Below are 20,391 nucleotides of genomic sequence, written 5' to 3'. Positions count from 1 at the left end.
ATTCAGTTTTCATTATTATTAAGACTCGATCAACCCCAGCTTCCCTATTAGTAAAATTACCAAGACAAGTATAGAGACTAAGTGTGTTCACAGGCAGAATTGGGTGTCATAAAAAGGGAATGAATTGACAAGACTTCATATGATCATAATTGCCGGTGTGTGGCCTGATAGCACCTTATTACACATGTCTATTATTATATGCAATGTATCATGGACTAATACCAGGATTTAACTTCTTAGGTACATAGTAAATACTAAATACATGCTGGTTATTAATAGACTGGGTCCTCAGAGGAAAATGCTCAAGGCATCAAAAGGTCAAGGGTTTTTGTCAACACTATGTGCCTTTTAGTGTTGATTCTACAACAACAGCCTAGATTTCCTTTAGTCCAGTTCCTTGTCTAAAACTTTCTGCCTATATCTGAGTCTTAGCTAAACCAAGAGCAGTTACTTTTTTCTCATTTTTTTTCCCATGTTGGGAAAAATAAAATGTAACCATTCTGTTTGTAGAAAAATGATATTGTGTGTTTTTTAGCTGATAGTAAAGATTTAGGAATACTACTTGACATTTAAAATATTGAGTCAAGTTATTCCACTCACAGATTATACGACAAGTTACTTTATGCCTTCACTGCTGTGGATTCATTCTTGATTTTAAATGGCAAGGAAATTATTTCATTCAATATATTTATTTTGTGTTGTATTTAGTTTGGAGAAGACCTTTAAATTCCTGAATTTAAAAAAAAATTCTATATAAATTCCATTGAACTCTATATGACAAGTGCTGTGTTTTAATGAAAAGAGAAAATATAAACCAGACTTCAAAGAAATCATTTTTATTAGTAAGCTACTTACATTATGAAAATATTGTTTTCAAAGATAAGGGAATGACATTAAATTTTTCCCAACAACAAGCATAGTGGAATTATACTTTAAATGTGACCTCTTATGAGCCTTTTGATCTAAGCTCATGATTTATTCTTTTTAAAATATTAGGACATTCAATGTGTTATTATTTGATAATATTCTGGAAATGTGACATTTCTTAATATTAAACAAGATATAATTTTTAAATCCTTCATGAAGGGAAATTTCTTTCCTTTCCAGCTACACAGCCTCATAGATGAAAAAACGCTGGCTCCATAATTGAAAGAGAAAATATTCAAAGTAAGTAATTGTGATTCTGTCCATGTAATTAAGAATGTTGTCTATAATAATCAAAAAAAAAAGAAAAGTTGGCCTGGAGACTCATGCATGCCATCCTTATGATGCCAAAGCATAAGACCTAAAAGACATCAGAAGAGCACAACAGTGTTTCATACTGCTTTCTAAGGATGACATTTTGATACTACCATGTATTGGTCCTTGGCTCTGCACATTTTATAAAACAGAATTTAACATTTCATCCAGCAAATGCACTCATAATTTACTGTATTATATACCTACATGTTCCTCTGACCATTTCAAAGAACATTGAAAATATGTGTTTAGTTTTTTAGAATAAAAAAAAAATCAATGTATGTAACCAGCTGCACAAGTTAATGATGCACCAGGCAACAGTGTCCGGGTTAACTAGAGGGAAGTGAAAGAGGCAGTGGTAGGTAATTTATGAGGTTAATCAATGAAGAAAAGAAACTGCTCTGTTAATAAGTTGGTGGTAAAATAAAAAGACAAATGAGAACACTGTGGCAACTATGATAAGGGAACATGCTAGTACTAAAAGGCAAGGGAAACAAAGGAGTCAACGGAAAGCCAGGGGATTCAAATATGGACAAGTTGTGGAAGCATGGTGGCACTGTCATTCAGGAGAGGAATGCAGTATTTAATGGGGCCCCATGAGAGAGAGAGGAAGAGAACAGAGATTCACTGATGCATATTAGGGCAAAAGGAACCATCTGAAGACAGGTGATATGTTCTTACATCTTGGATATCACAAGACAATAGAGTAGAACTCCACAATTTCAGCCCAGCAGACTGGCCATTCTGTTTCTGAGTAAAGAGAACAGGTCACATTCTGTGACTGTAACAAAATACTCTAGTGAGCACTAGGCAGACAATATGCAACCAAGGAAGCCCCCCCATCCCAGCAAGAAACAAGGAAATGTAAAGCAGCAGAGTTATTGGTGATCCAGTTTGCAAAAACAACAAAACCACATGCTTATGCTATAGGTTTTACAACTGACAGTGCCTGGATATAACAGAAATTACTAGTAGTTACTGAGACATCCTTTACCAAGTAAGTACGTATTCCCAATAGTGGCTGCTTCTCATATTAGGTTGTAAAAGGGAAGAAATTTCTGTGAGAGTCAACCCGGTAAACTTTTCTGAGTGTCATTTTCAGTGGTTAATTTCTGAATTATAAATGAGTGTGACAGCAAGCCACAGTATTCAGGGTGTACCTCTACATGAAATATGGCAACCTTCTTCATGAGCAGAAACCATTGCACTTAAGATCTACACTGTGTTATTAATTCGGAAATTCAGCAATGCCTGATTCTTGCATACTAGTTTCTTAACCACCTGTAAAATTTTCTCTGGCCATGTTTCTAGGAGGGGCTAGTAGTAGGGTGAAGAAACCACTCTTCACAGTGCTATTAGTGTTTTAAAAATGATTTAATGAGTATCTAAATGTTTTCCTAAACCAACATATCTCATAGGGATTTATCATAGAAGTCAATTTCATAGGCTTTTGTTCCCTCACTGGAGCTGTTCTACAGCTCCAGATTAATGTCTGGAGTGCCTATAAAAATAAGTCTTCCAAAATTTACCTTTTAAAGTTCAAAAGCCAAGAAAAAGAAAGTTTTGCCTAAATATTATACATATGACTGAGATTTGGTATGTAAAAAATTTTTAAAGTTTTAAGCACTTATAATATATTGATATGCAATATTGTTGATAGTATTTTCAAAACCCTTCAGATTACTGAGACTATAACCTTTAGTGGTAGCCTTCTGGTGATAAAACTACATGTGTAAGTTACTGTATTCTCACACTGGTATAAGTTAAGATGCAACTAGCTCTGTCTCTAGGGGACTACCTACAACCATAGTAAGATCTGCATTAAAAGGACACTTGCAAAGTCTATTATCAAAGCATTTTCAGGTCACTCACACACCCTCCCTATTAGCCTTGCATGAAGGTCATGGATAATATATCTCAGACTACCTTTATGGTGGTAGATCCGTGTGGTCTAACATGGCATCACAGGGAAGATATTCTGATCTTCAAAAATCAAACAGAATAACCTTCCATGGGGTTCCATGTGCAACAAAAGTTTAAACTTCAAGTCTACATATCTTTGTCTATGAAGATTGAAAATATTAAAAGAGACATTCAGATGCATACCAGACTGTCATATGGGCCACCTATGGGGAGTGGGAAAATTGTCTGCCCATGTTCTTGTCTTTAAGACTGGAGTATTTTCAGAAAGATTATACTTCTGTTCACTTGTGTGTATTTAAAGTTAAGGAGGAATATATTTTAAATGAAAAATTTCACATAATTTTTTGAAAGACTATTATCACTGCTTAATAATTTTTCAAGTGTGATTACTTAAAATTACAATAAGTGGTTTTTAAAATCTTGATGTGTCCTCTGATGTGAATGTTGTATTGCTGTAAGCAATCAGAGATACTCATTTATTACACAATAATATTTACAAAAGGAAAACAAGTGTTACTATCACAGCAACAAACTGATATGTTTGTGTCTATAATTTACTTTTTAATCGGGGATAATAAAATCCTAAAATTGGTTCAATTAATAAAAGACTTTAGTTTTGCTACATTTACTTGTATTCTGTGATAAAGTTTTAGTACGGTATCACCTAATACTTAGTAAAAATACAGATTTGAGGGAATGGGCTAAATAACAAATACAAAGCTCATATATTCAAGAAAGTAAAGTCACACTACAGTTGTTAAAAGAAAAAAAAAAACAAGTTGCACTTGTTCATACTAGGAAACTCTTACATTTCTGGAAAAAGAATGCAGAAGAGAAAAAGAAAGTAACAATGAGCATCCCCAAACAAATGCTGAGGTTGCAAATATTACATTGTGCTTTGCTCCCGAGGAACAGTACTATAAACTATGTAAGAAACACTACACTTTCTGTTTTAGTAAAATATACAAGTTAAAAATAAAGGGAAGATTAAATATTTACAGCACAGTGTTAGAGATTTTGGTCATCATTGCCATTTTTTCTTCCCAGATTGAATTCCTTGAACCTTCAGCAACCCCAAAAAATAATTATTTACTCCTATTTCCAAAAATTAGCTTAGGAATTTGTAGGAAGATGAGACCATAAGACTTCTGGGACCAATGCAGAAATCTACCACCTCACATTCTCACTCTCCGAATGAACACAGCCCTTTCCAAGATGATAGTTCACAGAAACACAACCAGCTTCATAATTACTTTAGCTGTTTTTTCCTCCCTAAGGGATATAGAAGAATTGCATTCTCCATTCTTAGCCCAACTCCCTTTGAGCAAGAGTATTCTGAAATGAGTAGTCTGTCACCTCAAAGCAGCTCCCAGTCAGTTATTTCTTCACTCTCCCCTAGAATTTAGTGAGATCCTTCATAGTTTGGTACATCTAGACAACATCTGTAATATGATCTCTTCAATTTCTTCACTATGTGACATTGTATTATCCCCAATATCCTGTTTTACAGATAGAAATCAGATAGAAATATGGCATAATTAATTTATTAATATAAAAATGATTTAAGTTGTATTTCCAGAAGTGATAAGGGGGGTCTATTTTCCTTCACATAAATTATGTCCTGCCTTTCCTTAGAGAATCTGCTCTTAATCTCATCAGACTATATTCAAGCCAGGGAATCTTAGTAGTAACAAAGTTTTACCTGGCAATGAGAAGAAAAAACGTTGAAATTATTAGTATTATCTGAAAAAAAATGTATGAAAAGCTTGTGATGTCTGACCTCAGCTAGAACCATGTGCACTGAGAAACTATAATTTTTGCACTCCATAAAATGACTAAAACCACCATAAGCACTAACTTAAGGATTAAATAATGAATTTTAACAAGAAGATGGTTTCACAAACCTGTAATCCATAAAGAATGTAGGTTGACTTTAATGGAGAAGACAGTAACATTTCAGGGATTAGTCTCCAGTGTAAAACCTACAATGTACAATTCTACAAGATCCTTAGTTTCTTAAAGACTGCTTCTACAGGGAGATTAATTGAAGCAAAAAGGAAGATACTGGTGGCATCAAGAAAATCAGGATGGTGTGTTATTTTTTTTATTCGAATTAGCAACAAGATTGTTTTACATGTCAATACCAGTTCCCACTCCCCCCCCATCCTCCCCTACCACAGGCCCCCAACTAAAACCCTACCTATCACACATCCTTTCTGCTCCCCAGGGAGGGTGCTATGTTATTTCCAATGTTGCTCTATGTGCTGCCTTAGAAAGACAAGCATTTCCTGCAACTTCCAGCCTAAGTCAAAACTGTATATTCATCACCAAAAAGTCACCCAGGGTAAGCCACCTACTGCCAAAAAAGGCCTTCCTCTTCCCACCTTTTGAAGTGAACCAGCTCAAGTCACTCTAGAGGAAGGGATCCATTCTTGAGCCTTTCCTGCCTCTTCTTTTGTTTGAGCTTAAACTGCACTGGCAGCTTGTTTTAATAATGTTCTAGGGCTTTACCAAGAACGACACTTCAGACCACTCTAACTCAGTTGAGCCATTGACGCTGAGCAGAGATGAAGAAAGCCCTCAATTAGGAACTCCAGCTTCAAAGCCTGTATTGTGTGCTGCTCAGTACATACATGTGTAGCCCCCATTAGCATTAATGGGAGCTGTGGGAGTCCACAGCTCAGTGAATACCTCTAAGTCTGTTTGCTTGATGAGCATGCAATTAAACCTTATGGCCCAAATATTTCAAGGATAGCACAGAAAGGACATGAAGTACTCGTGCAAATTCAAGGATGTTCATGTCAGGAAAAAGTAAAGTATCTCCTCTGCTTAAACACCAAGCAAAATTGCCTAAATTAGGCCTATTATAGTTTCACTTATCCCCTTAGATATAGCCAATGTCTTTCACGGTGCCTTGAAAAAGGCATTCCTCTCCTTTGAAAAGTGAGTTACGTTTTCTTATTAATCTTCTCTGCTTCAAAATCTAGCCTCAGAGGTGAAAAAAATTAAGATCAAGATCCTTCTACCACAATTTTCCATATGCAAATATCCAGCATAACATCCATACACTATTGGAGGCTTTTCCTTTCTGTTTTTGCCTTATAGTTTTAGTCTAATCTAAAATTTAAAAAAGAAAAAAAAATCACTGACTGAGCATTAAAAAATAGAATTAAGAGAAAAACACTCACCTTAGTAAAGATTTGTTTACATTGGGAAGTATCAATTCCAATACTTTCATTTCTAAGGAGACCCCTCCACATTGTCCAATACATTAAATGATAAAGCATTAGTGTTTGGTAATCTGTGCCTATTCATTGGCTTTATCAAGCCTCTATGAAGTTATTATGACTCAAAATAATTCATATCCATTGGTTCAAACCCATTTCCCAAATTATAAAAAAGTTAGCAAACATAACATTTATGTTCAATTAGGAACAGTCACTCAATCAGATTTCAAGAATTACTTACTCATCTAGTGCTGACATCAAAATTCCTAACCAATATCAAGTCCTAACTTTGGAAGTACAGAAAAATCCAAGTTTTTCTTAGGTACTGACCACAAATAAAAACCTATCAGCATACAAGGAGTCAAGGAACTTTTTACACATACCATAGAAACCACCATGCTTGTACCAGTACTGACAGCAAAACTTTACATTTTATTTAAAATATAAATAAATCATTTCTTCCCATTCCTCTTTCCTACCTCCTATTTGTCCCATACCCCAGCATACCCCTTCTCAAATTCCTGATCCCATATTCTTTGTTACTCAATAGAGAATAACCATAGATGCGAGATACATAGGACAACTATGGGCTATGGTTAAACAAATCTGTAATGGTGCAACATAATTTTTAAAATTGCTTTCTTATGAAGAAAGTTGTTTCCTATTAAATCTAAGGCTCTATTCATGAAGGTGGAAGCCATTCATGTATAAAGACTATTTTTACAGCCTATGCTATATATAAAGGCGCCTTAACATGAGAACTAGACGGCCAATGTTATTGTGAGGACCTAGCAATTGCTTTTCTTAAACAATTGGCCTTTGCATTATACTGGATAAAAATCATAACAATTCAGTTGTGATAACATCTTCTGAGAATGACTCTCCTCTGTGTTGCTGAGATAAGCTTCTCTTGAGCATGTGAAGCCCAATCAGGACTCCATGCAGAACACAGGCAGTTCCTCATAGGGGTTTCATTTGTACTGGTTTAATTGGAGGTAATTATAGCATATATCTGCCACTTCTAAAAACATTGACATGACCCATCCTTACTCAATTTTATATAATTTTCACCCAAATTACTTGTCTACATGGCATTTATTTTCATGTGGTCCCTCTTTATAAAGGACAGATAAATATTTCCATCTGGTATAAACCCAAATAAACTAACAGTTCATACATTGTAAGTGTGTCATGGAATGGACAATATATCGATGGCTAGAAATGGCATTTACTTAAGATGTTCTGTGAAAAAATTCAAAGAAAGAAGATGAAAGGAATGAAAATGCCTGCAGGTCCCTCTACTAAGAGCAGTTCTGGTGAGCACTCATCATATGTCCAGGTGATGATGTAAAATCAGTAAAGGATTTTTATGTTGTTCTGGAGAAAGATCTGTATCATCTTAGAGGACTATCTGATGTCGACTACTAAGGTGTGTGCACAGAACTGGAGCTAAGAGCCATGTGTTTCTAGTTCCTAATAATCATGCTGCAAGAGGGTACAAATACATCACTTGGGCCATTCCAAGTTATAACATTTGTAGAAATGGTTAGTTCTAACCAACATTTTAGTGCCCCCACTATAGCCCTGTCTGGCTAGATAAAGAAGACATTGGGATGGATTATCCAGATATAAACCAATATATTCAGATATTATCCAGATATCCCTCTGAGGTAAGCAATATTGATTTCACTTCTAATTAAGACCAAACAAAATTACTATGATTTTTTTATTCTACTTTCACAAATGGCTTGAACTAAAACAATAGGTTCTTTGAATCATTGAAATAATTAATTGCTACGTGGCTAGCCTTTCATAAGAAAATACATTTCTGCATGTGTATCTCAGTGTATATATAAAACTATACATTCAATTTTTTTCCTCTTTAATTTCAGACTCTGGAAAAAGTTGCCACTAAAAGGCACATATTTTGACCCAGAAGGGACAATTCTGACCCAGAACAAATTAAATAGAAAATAACTAACTGAAGAACCAAAAACAAACCTTATTTTTTCTTAAAAACAAAACCAACAACAACAATAACAAAGAAAAGCTAACTTTGAAATAAAGAGGTTGCCCCACTTAAAGGCCTTGATTTTAAATTGTCATTTCTTTCCATGCCCAATTAAATTGTCAGCATAATGAAGAATTGTCCAACTGAGTCAAACTGTGAGGATCTTCTCATTGCCACTTTCCGGAGTCTTAATTTCCAGATGCTTCTGCCTAAAATAAGAATTTAATGTCATCTCCTCAACAGTAAGACCTGCAAGGCTTGCACCACTGCTGTTCATGACAGACACAGAAAGAAAACTAAATTCCCAAGTTGTAGGGTACAAAAAACCCCTCTCTTACAACAGTAAAATACTTGGCTACTGAGGAACATAATGTCATGCCCCTGGGTCTCTAATAAATATTAAATAACAACCTTTCAATGAGCTCAGCAAGTCTAGCAACTGACATCATTAAAAAGAACACACAAAACTCAAACTGCACTACCCATTTTCATGAAAATATTATCTAATAAAGTCATAAAGATTGTCAGAAAAATTTTGCAACACAAAATAACAGTTTCATAGATTTTTTTCAAACTTACAGTGAGAATATGTGCAGTCTCCATTAATCAGAGGTCTCAATGACAAAGTTAGAGGGTCACAAAACAGTATCACAGCAAAGGCCCCAACTGCAAAATGTCCAGCCCTGATCTTTTCACTTTCTGTGCCTCTGTGAAACATCTAAATACTCTCCTTTTAAAATTGTATTTAAAATTTAACTGTATGTATTTAGACTGTAGGGCAAAATGATTTAAATCTGCAAAAATTATAGCATGATAAAAATCTGGCTAATGAATACATTACCATTTTTTGTGAAAAGAATGTATATTTTTTATTTTTCAAGAAAAAGCACAAAGTAAAAAAAAGAATGAGATATACTAATAACTATACTTATATCAGTTCTCTTGAAATATTTTTCCTAATTAAAATTACATCCATTTTTGGCCAATATCTTCTCTCTCCCATTTCAGACACTGGTAACTACCAGTCTACTCTATAGTCCTATAGATTTTACATGAGGGGAATACAGCATTGTCTTTCTATTACCTATTTTATTATTACTTGTTGTAATAATAAAAAAGAAGTTGCTGAAACAGAATACCAATAAATGTATTTTGTAAAGATAAACTGTGTGTGTGTGTGTGTGTGTGTGTGTGTGTGTGTGTGTGTGTGTGTGTGATTGTGTGAGCTTATGTCCCCACATGACTGCAGAAGTTTATGAAGACCAGAACAGAGCATCAGATTCTCTGGAACTAATGTTCCAGTCATAGGATACCATCTGGATGCCAGAACCAACTATAAGAGTAGTAAGTAAGCATTCTTGATCACTAAGACATCTCTACATCACAATCAAATGTACTTTTAATCTTTGCTTAGGATCACACTATAATTCTTTAAATGGTATCTTAGGAATGCATTGCCTTCTTCATAACCATCTATCTTTCACCCCTCAATGCCACAATCTTCATTATTTCAAGGCTCTCTTTCTTTTCTCACAGAAGGAAAAATTAATGATGAGGTAAAATATCGCTGGAAGCAATTCAGGGGCCTCTTTTATTTTAGTTAAAATATTTTTCACATGCCTTCTTTTTTTTTTTTCCAGATAGAGTTTCTCTGTGTAGCACTGGCTGTCCTGGAACTCACTCTGTAGACCAGGCTGGCCTGGAGGCTCCATCTTTTTAATGTAAATTATAGATATACAGACAGACAGATAACCATAAAAGAAAGAGTGATCAAGTACATCTTTCCCCGTGTCTTCTGTCTGATGTAACATTAACAGAGCTACCACACAGGATCAGAGGACAGCAGGAAGGAGAAAAGTAAGGAAAGGATCTAGAGCCACCAAACCAGGATGCCTTAAACAGTGATGCTGGTCAGGAGTCTCTGAATGTCAGTGTTCTCCTATAGCTTCTTCATAATGCATATGGATTCCTTTTTTGTGAAGAGGGAAGTCCTTTTCCCAGACACTTTTAGGATGTCAGGGTCACTGTACAAGCATATAGGCACAAAGGTATTGGCTTATTATGATCTGAAGAAATTTTAAATGTTCACTTTATAGTGAACTGTATCAGAAAATAGTTCCAACCTCTCCTGCCCCAATACTTGCCTCTTCCACTTTGATAATAAGACAGTAGTAACCCATAGATAAATAGCTCAACAATTAACTTGGTTAATAATAGCAATGTCACCAAATTTTATGAGTATATTACATAAAGATACTGTGTGAGTCCATAGCATCTTGCTGAAAAATATCTCACATCAGAGATAATAGTAGGTTGATGGAATAAAAACAGAAAAAAAAACACTTGGACTTTAATAATGGTGAATTTTTAATTACCAGATAAAGTCTGGTTAACAAAGAAACATGTATTGTGTGGTTAGAGAAAGTCAAAATTCACTGCCATGCAGATTTAGCAGATAAACAAAGGAGGAGGGAGAACACAAGGCTAAGGGATTTTCTGGAAATTTGGGGATCCAGAATCATCAGCATGTGCAGAGTCCTGATTCTGTGCTGACTCATTAATATGGTGGTAAAGGCGAGGTGGCTTTCCTCTAAGTGACCCTCTTCTGGAGACATTTGATAGCCAATCACAGCAAACACAGTGTAGATCTGTCACTTGGTCTAATTACAGTTACAGAACCAGATTTTGTAAAGCCTAAGAAAACTTTGGAACACTACTATATGTAAACAAATGGAAAATTCTTACTTTTGCAAACTTTACAAAACATATAACTGAGTATTTAAGGATTAGATGCTAGGGAATCTTTGGAAGGGACCTAGATACCACACAACTTGAGTAGTCATTCTGCTTCAGCCTCCATTAATTCTGCTTCAGCATCCATCAGACCACTTCCCCTCTGTGATTTCCTTGGAGGTTGTTGGGACTATGATAATTGGTGAGATATAGGAACGCAGGAGAGCTGCCCTTGAACTTAGTCAATGAACTTGCCTGCAGACAGCCAGGTATGATCAAACCACACCACCTCCATTTATATCATAAAGCAAAACAAACAATACTTCATTTTAAGGTTATCATAACAAGATTTTAACATGGTGATTGGGAATTACAAATCATTATGCCAAACTTGAGTCCCAAGGAGGCAAATTGCCAGTCCACTGAGACAGCATTTAATGTCTCTTGGAGCTCTTTGCAGGAACGTTAAAGCAACTCATTAAGAATAACCTTTTGAGTCACAGTGAATTCTTCTCATCAGATGATAGTGGAAGAATTCTCTTTGCAAGCTGAGAGAATTTCAATTACCTTTGAGCTAGTAAAAGTTAACTTTATTAATATATCTTTGCAAGTAAGAAAAATGGGACCCACATAAGTCAGCTGTAGCACATGGAGCTGTCTGCAAAGGGCTTGATGGCAGCTGGCAATGCAGATCTGTCATGCTAACACATAATGACATGTTTAGAACTCTTAGAATTAAGGGTTCTAGCTCAAGTGATTAGGACTTAAAATTAGCATATGCCAGTGCTTGTTGCATTGGAGTATACGATAATGGATTTTTCTTAAGGGTAAAAACATCCATCTCATTTTTAATAAATAACAGTTTTATTACAAAAATCAATTTTGCTTAACGAAGTCTTTGAGAGAAGACACTTTCATATGTTTTACTAGTACACATTAAGACCACTTCAGACTTTATCGTGTACTTTGTCATCTCTAACTAAATCAGGAGGAGACAGAAAACACTTAAGTGAGTAATAAAAGCTTTTACTTAAAGTTGGGAGAGAAACAAATGGAAATGTTTCTTTTTGAGACAAGGTCTTGCTACATAGCCCTACCTGGCCTGGAACTAACTATGCAGACAGTGTAGATCTGTCACTTGGTCTAATTACAGTTACAGAACCAGATTTTGTAAAGCCTAAGAAAACTTTGGAACACTACTATATGTAAACAAATGGAAAATTCTTACTTTTGCAAACTTTACAAACCAGACCTGGAACTCATAGATATCTGTCTTGCCTCTGCCTCCCAAATGCTGGTGTTGTCAATGTGTTCTCTCTACCACACTGGGCTGAAAGATTTCATTACATGTAATTACTTAGCTTTTACTGCATCGTATTTTCTCACAATCCAAGGAAACACAACCCTCCCTACATTTTTTTCTCCTAGAACATTTTCACTCAGCAGCATATGGTTGAGCTTAATTTTCCTGCTACTCTAGGCTTCGTATGTCAAATATGTCTTCTATTGCAGCAAACCTTCTTGAGACACTGACAGAATGCTAGAGAGTCACTCACAAGGTCATAAGGCATGTGCCCCCATTGAAAGCTATGAGCTAGAATGTGGAGAGAGCACTGTTTAAGAAGTGCACCACAGCAGGTAACAAACTTCTCGTTTTTCACCAAAACCACAAGCGTCATCTCTGGGAATAGACTTGCCTTGAAAGCAGGCAGATTTATGTCTTTTCTTCAATATTTCAAGCATTTAGAATAGTCCCAGACACAAAGAGACAACACTGCCAACTGAGCCAGTTTCTTAGAGACTATAAATGCCACCTCAAAAACTGCAATCGGATCGTTGCAATATGCACCAAGTCCTCTCATTTCATTTGATAGATAAAATACTAAAGCTCTGTAAGGAAGACCTGGCACCCATCCAAAGAGCCAAGACTAAAGGCAAACTTGTGACCTAGGTCTGTGTGTTTACAAAACCTGAATTTATAAATTTACCTCCAATAACTTCTTGTACCACAATTGAAAAAAAAATAAATTTAAAAACTTACCATCCATTTATGTGCTTGTATATGTGCAGCAGTGCGAGTGTTTTTATGTGTGTGTTGGGGGCGGGGCATCTGTGTGAATACAGATGCACACATGCCATAGCACACCCATGGAGATCAAAAGACACACTCACGTGTCAGTCCTAACATTATGGCTTGTTTGAGACAGGGTCTTCTTTCTTTCTTTTTTTTTTTGACTTTTTTTATTTGAATTACAAACAAGATTGAATTACATGACAATCCCAGTTCCCTTCTCCCTTCCTTCCTCCACTACCACCCCCCCAACTGAAACCCTACCTATCACAAATCCTTTCTTCTAATCTACACCAAGGCAGAGTCTTCTTATTGTTTTATTACTTCTTACACTTGTCTCTGCCTCAATCTCCCCAGAGGAACACTGAGATTACAGATTCTAGCACATTATATATGTGTGTGTGTGTGTATTTGAACTCAGCTCCTCATACTTGTGTGGAAAGCATTTTTATCCACTTAACCATCATCTTAGCCAACAAATAATCCCTTTCCACCAGCTCATTAAATGTTGAAATGATGCCATACCATTTTTCTCTTCTACAATATATCACTGTGGATACTATTTTCAAGAAAAGTATGAAATTTACAGGTAAATGGATGGGAATGTCCTGTTTCTAAGACATAGATTTTAAGTTAGTCTCCCCAATACAATTCTCATCCCTCAGTCTTCCCAGTGCAATCCTCCTCCTTTGGTCTCCCAATGTTGTGCCCCTCCATTAGTCTGCCTAGTGCAATGAGCCTCCCTTAGTCTCTCAGTGCTGTGCTTTTCCTTCAATTTCCCTAGTGCAGTGCTCTTCCCTTAATAACTCATAATGCAATTCTCCTCCCTCATTCTCCTCAGTAGAATCCTCCTCCCTCAATCTCCCCAGTGCAGTGCTCATCCCTCAGACTCCTGGGGTCATGCTAATTGTTGTTGTTTTTTTGGCTTTTTTGGTTGTTGTCTTATTGGTTTTTTGCATGCTTGTTATTATTTCTTATGGGTTTTTTATTTTGTTTTTGCATTTTTACTTGCTTTGTTTCATTTCTTTAATTTTTTAAAGAAAGAGAAAAAAACAACAACATTGGGTGAACAGGGAGGTGGGAAAGATCTAGGAGTGATTAAGGGACGGAAAACATGATCAAAATACATTGTACAGCATAAAAATTTTCAAGTAAAAATTATAAATGAATACTAAGGTATATTACATCACTTAGTGTAGTGTGTCAATGTGGATATTAATTCATAAGTTGTGTGTGTGAATTCGAGTGCTGTGTGTGTGTGTGTGTGTGTGTGTGTGTGAGCACGATTGCTACAGGAGTGTTGTATATGCATATATATCAGGAGACGTGCATGACTCTATGCCCACTCACACAGAGGCCCTGTTGTATCACTTTCTGCCTTATTCCCTCAAGACCGAGTCTCTCACTGATCCTGGAGGTAAGTTGGTGATCAGCAAGCTCCAATAAGCCCCTGCCTCCACCCAGACCTCCGAGCACCTGGCCTTTTACTTGAGTGCTCATGTTTATATGGGAAGTGCTCTTACCCACTGAGACATCTCTCCAGCCTCTCATTGTTTTTTAATGGGATAAAATAAGTTGCTTGCTCTTCTAAGGAAATATGTAATTAGGACTCTGATAATTAAGCCCTAGATAAGGTATTTGGTATATCAGTGCCCCAAATCCCAATAAATTATGCATGTACAACTTTTAAAGCTGCATCTTAATTAGTATCTTAAAATAAAACTAATTTTGAAAGCCATGATATTGAAGTTTTAGAAATCATCCCAATTTTATTAGTGAAACCCAGCCAAATATTCATTTTTAAAGTATAAACATTATGTAAAATTGACCATGAATTGGTAAGTTCTATAGTAAATTTCTGTACCAATTTCAACCCACAGAGATAGCCACTGTTAAACTCATCCTATTGTTCTTCATTTCATAGACCAAGCACCTAAGCCAATAATCTTACGAGACTGCTTACTTATTCTACTCTACTGTGAACTACTGTGTCCCTCTCTGAAGAGTTATTTAATGTATTAATTTGCACAGGCCACCGACTACCCAGCTATTTCTTCAAATATTCTTGGTAGAGGTGCTTTGGATGAGGTTATTTTTTAATTCAGGTTACCACATAAAATGGATTGTTCTCCTTTATGGAAGGGTAGCATTAAACAAAAACAAGTCACTGCTGCACGATTGAGGATGAATTCTTTCTGCCTCTAGTCTGTGAAGCAGAACACTAGCTTTTCCTTCTCACACACAAACTGGAGCATCTGCTCTTACTGGGCCTTGAGCCTTCTGGCTGTGGGATTAGAAATGCACTATCCATCCTCTTGGGTGCCAAACTTGCCAAGACACCTAGCATATCTTTGGGCCTGCCAGTCTCATTAAACATGTGAGCCAACGGCTTAAAAAAAAAAAGTCTATCCTGTTGACCATGCTGCTGGTCATCTTTCTTTGAAATACCCTGACTGATACTCCACCCCCGTCCTGGACAAGTCGGTAGTCATTTCTTACACAAGAAAGCTCCCTGTGTTTAACATTCTCTCACACTAGCTCTGTCTTACAGACTTCTATTCTCCAAGCTTTCACTCCCAGGTGTCATCCCTCCCATGATTCATCATGTAGGGAGTGTTTTACCACACATTGCATTTTCATCGGACTCATTAACATCTGTATACTTGTCTATTAGAAAAATTTTATTCTTCAATGAAAATAAGTATCACACAAACCCCCAAATATCTTTGCTGTATGACCCATAACAAACAACCTCAAATTCCCTAGATATTAATTTCTGAAATCACAAACAAAATAACAGATTCTATGATACCAAGTTCCTTTCTGGCTCAACCTGCCACAGTCCATTTAAGTCAATAATTAATAAACACTCCTGTCACTTTTATATTTATTTCAAAATAAATATACTATTTTATTAAGAGAAGAAAATTGTTCTTACTTGAAAGCAGTGATTTATAATAGCATTTCTTGTCTCTTCAAAGACATGGTCTTGGTTTGGAGAAGTAATGATGGTTGCAAGGAAGAGGCATGTGCCATCCACATAGCAGCCATGAAGAGATGTGGCAAGCACACAAGGACAGCCCCGAAGTTGCATACATATAACCAGGGAAGATTCTTTTAAGTCGTCCCCTTACCAGGATCTCCCAACACTATTCAAATGGACTCCTTCCTGCCTTTGTGACATTGATACTGATTAGATTCCTTTTTAAGTCCTAAAGATCAAACTGCTGAATGTCAGCAGTTCCTCTCCATAACCTGCCTTTGCCCACTGCCACCTCTTTGTAGCAGGGAGGCAGCACTATACAGGAACATGTTATCATTTAGTTACCAATTTATCCCAGGCACTCCACTATTTCATAAGCTTTTTCAAGTAGGCTTCCCTCAGTACCATAATTGTCAGCAAGTTTGTTCTGTGCTGGCCACCCTTCCTTTTGTTTCAGTCTTTCATAAAAATCCTTTTGTGTGGCAGTCAAGCAGCTGTGCTTTGTTCTTTAATGTTTCTAGCCTGGATCCCCAGCCGAGATCACTTTATAACATAAACGGCAAAGTACCATTTTCACAGCAGGGACAACTGTGTTCATCTTCAAAAAGAGGCATTAATAAAATGAGCCTGTAATGAACATGCTAATTCTGATCGCAGGATAGCACACAAAGGCACAGACTTCACTGCCACCTCCCAGAATGACGGGAAAAGTTGCTCACATTCCTTTTTTTCTTAACAACAGCTATAATGGCTTATGTTTTATTTTTTTTGAGCAGACATATTATGCAAACATTTCTCCCTGCTTTACAATGCAATGCTGCCTCGACTCATCCAAACTACTCACTGTGTTTTACTATCTCAGTAACAGTCACCTTCAGGGAACTCGCTTTTTCCATCTTGCAAGAACTGACTTCCTGAACTACTCATATCAGTGAATCACAGAACAGTAGCTGAGAAGGGATCTAACTGATCAGAATACCAAGCTAAGGCTTCTCTCTACAGACGAGGTAAAGAAGAGAAAGAAGACACATAACGAAGAGAACATGGGCATGAGCAGATTGGGTAAGAACATCATAGATATCTGTCACAGAGCTCAAATGACAGGAGCATGGGCAGAAGTGCTCTGCATTGTCGAACACCTAAAGGTGACCATTTCCAGTCCTGTATAAAAGTATCACTTACTGAACTGTACTTATTAAACTTCATAAATGGAATGCCTCAGATTTGGCTGATAATATATTAGACCACCCTCTGTCTTCTATGAAAAATCTAGTTTCCCATAAGCAAGTGAGGAAAGCAATGTGATATTTACTATGCTTAGTTTGTGGTGATGCTGGTAGTGGTTTGAGGGGCAGCACTAACTGTATATGAGCAAATGTCTGGGCATAATCCATTAAATTTACAACATGTCTATTTTGTTTTACTAGTTTGAATGAAACATATTTCCAGACTGCCCTCCCAGCAAATGAATTCAAGACTCATGCATGTTATTTAGTCATGTTTGAAGGAAACAAAGGACTCAATTATTCTAGAACTTTATTTTAGAGAAAGGAGGGAATTTTGTGAGCAAGAAGGAATGATTCTTGACCCCTTTCCTCTAGCCCCCAAAGCAGCAGATATTCTTAGATTTTTGAGTAGTAAGAAGACACTGCTCAGCACCATCTTGTTTGCCCAGTGGCTGATGACACACATCAGTAGAATGCACTCACTCCTGGTTTCATTATATATATTTCTATGTTTCCCAGCAGATATCAGGAAAAGCTCACAGGCAATCAAGTCAGATACAGAGAACCAATTTTATCTAGATGGGAATTCCGACACTTAAGACAGACCTTCTGGTCCCTTGCATGCACCAACCTACAAGTCTAATATTCAATCCATCGTCCTCAGTAGTATTCCACAGTGGATAAGTCCTTACTGAGCTCTTAGTGATCCCTGCAGCCTTCACACATAGTCCACTATGGAGGAACAATATGTATCCGGCAATCATGCAAAGCCTCCTAAAGAGGCAGGTAACTAGTGCCAAGATGGGCTTGCACTTTCACAACAAAAGAAACTGAAGGTGATAATAATAGCAAAACAACCTGAACAGCCATATTCAGCCTGCATGTCCCACTCTGGGAACTACACACTACAGATGTATGCTTAACTTGCTTAACTGTCCAATATCTCATCCCAGGGTATGGTCAGCCTTGAGCTTTAAGTTGTCTGTCCTGTTTAAATGGTCATTTGAGAGTCAGGAAAATTTGAAAAAATTACTGAGGGAAAGTGTCCCCTAAATGCTCCTTCTGTGCATATGGAGGGTATTATTATTATAATGTCTTCTACATTTAGCCAGCCAGGTCAGACATTTGAATATCCAATTACTTAGGTTCTCCCAGAGCCTATTTGAAATAAATGAGTGCTCTCCATCCATCCTACTTAGACAAAAGCCATCATGACAGTTGGCACATTTTTGGCATTTGTCAGCAAAGTGGGAGGAAAATAAATGACCCATGTAGCTGCCACAGTCCTGTGATGAGGGCCACTGGACAGCAAGTGTAAAGTGGTCTCCATCTCATCCAGAGTGAGAACTCTTGAATATCTGCCAACACAATCCAAAAGAGAAAGTAAACGCAAGACAATCAGAAAGCTCGTTAGCTATAACACAAACACATTCGCCTCCCTAATATTCCACAATGTTCCAAGTCCAGAAACATTAGTTTATTGCTGACCTATTATAAAGTGATTGTTATTAATAGAATTATCAATACCTAGGAAACTTAAAGGTGTGACTTTGGGAAACAATGATGATTCCATCCTTAAGGATTTCATAAAATTGTAATGGAATAAAGAACTCTAAGGCTGTGACTATTCGATTATTCTGTTATTCAATATTCTTATGACACATTTCCAAAACAACTAAGTGCAGTTATCTATGAAAGGAACGTTAACTATGTTACTATAATCATGTATTTTTGTTCAAATGAATAACATATGACAAACAGTCATGCAGAAAAGTCAAGATCATATTGAAGTTGTCAAATGCATTTCTTTACACAGTGATGAACTATTTAAAGCAGAGGAGACAGGGGTCCAGCCAGCCAGGAAATAGGAAAACAAATCCCTGTGAATTTCTAAGGAAAGCAATACTTTCTGCCAACATTTTGTTAATATATACATGAATAAATAAAGATTAAGTGAAGAAAACAACATACATTATTTCCTTTGGAGAAATTCAAAGAGCCTTACATGATAAAAAAATCAAAAAGTTTCCAATTAACTTTATTTTATTTTACCTTTGTAGTAGACTTGCTACCTACTAGAATAATAAATAGTTATTGGAAGTTTAAAAGAATATCACAGGTGAATCTGAGGTTTGCTGTGGTATGGGTGTGTGAAAACTGAATCTTGGTTTTAGCTTTGGTTACAAACTGACCCCACATATGCATTCACCTAGATGTTCCATAGCATGAATACACCACATAAACACACAGATGAATAGCCCATTAAAATTTAACATCTGAATTTTAATAACTATCTGCATTTTATTTTACAAGATCTTGTAGCTGCCTAGTGGATTTCATTCCTCCTTTTATTTTTGCGAATATTGTAAAAACTTTTTAAAGTTTAAAATCTGTCTGTGTTTTATCATAAGCACAAAGACTTAGGACTTCTACCGTCATTGTTTGAGCTTAATAATGGGTTGAAATTGGCTAGAATTCTTTATAATTTGAGGCTTGGAGTACATACGGTTATGAAAGACTGTCTTTATGGGTAACCTGCAATGGACATGTACTTTGAATTGGATGTTTTCATTGTCTCTTGTTCCTTAGCTTGGTACTCAGTTTTCAAAGTAACTTTTGTGCTAAACTTCTGGGCTTTAAGAACAACAGCACAGGAATGTGGCCAGAAGTCTCACTTTTACAGAAAACTGATACACCTTTTCATTTGCCCTCACTTTCCACGTGCATGCCCCCTTCCAGAGAATTGAAGCACTAGTGCTGGACTCCATAACAGTTTTGCTCTCATCTTGGTTTCTATGTTTATAAAGTCCTCTTCTCTGGAGATGTTCCTCTTTACTGCAACTAGAAATTTCGCTTTCTCATTTAATTTGTTTTCAAATATTGTATTAAGAAAATTCCATTGTAAATTTTGCAAACAATCATTGCTGAAGAATAAAACAAGAAACAGAGACAGACAGACAAAGATACACAGAACATTC

General features: G+C 36.4%; 1 protein-coding gene across 1 annotated transcript in view; it reads right to left on the bottom strand.

The window, feature by feature from the left end:
• Ptprd (protein tyrosine phosphatase receptor type D) overlaps positions 1-20,391 on the bottom strand; it is a 366,069-nt gene that overhangs the window by 264,883 nt on the left and 80,795 nt on the right.

This window comes from Cricetulus griseus, chromosome 2, assembly GCF_003668045.3.
Source record: "Cricetulus griseus strain 17A/GY chromosome 2, alternate assembly CriGri-PICRH-1.0, whole genome shotgun sequence".
In the NCBI taxonomy this organism is placed as follows: domain Eukaryota; kingdom Metazoa; phylum Chordata; class Mammalia; order Rodentia; family Cricetidae; genus Cricetulus; species Cricetulus griseus.
This window is presented reverse-complemented; position numbering and strand designations above follow the sequence as displayed.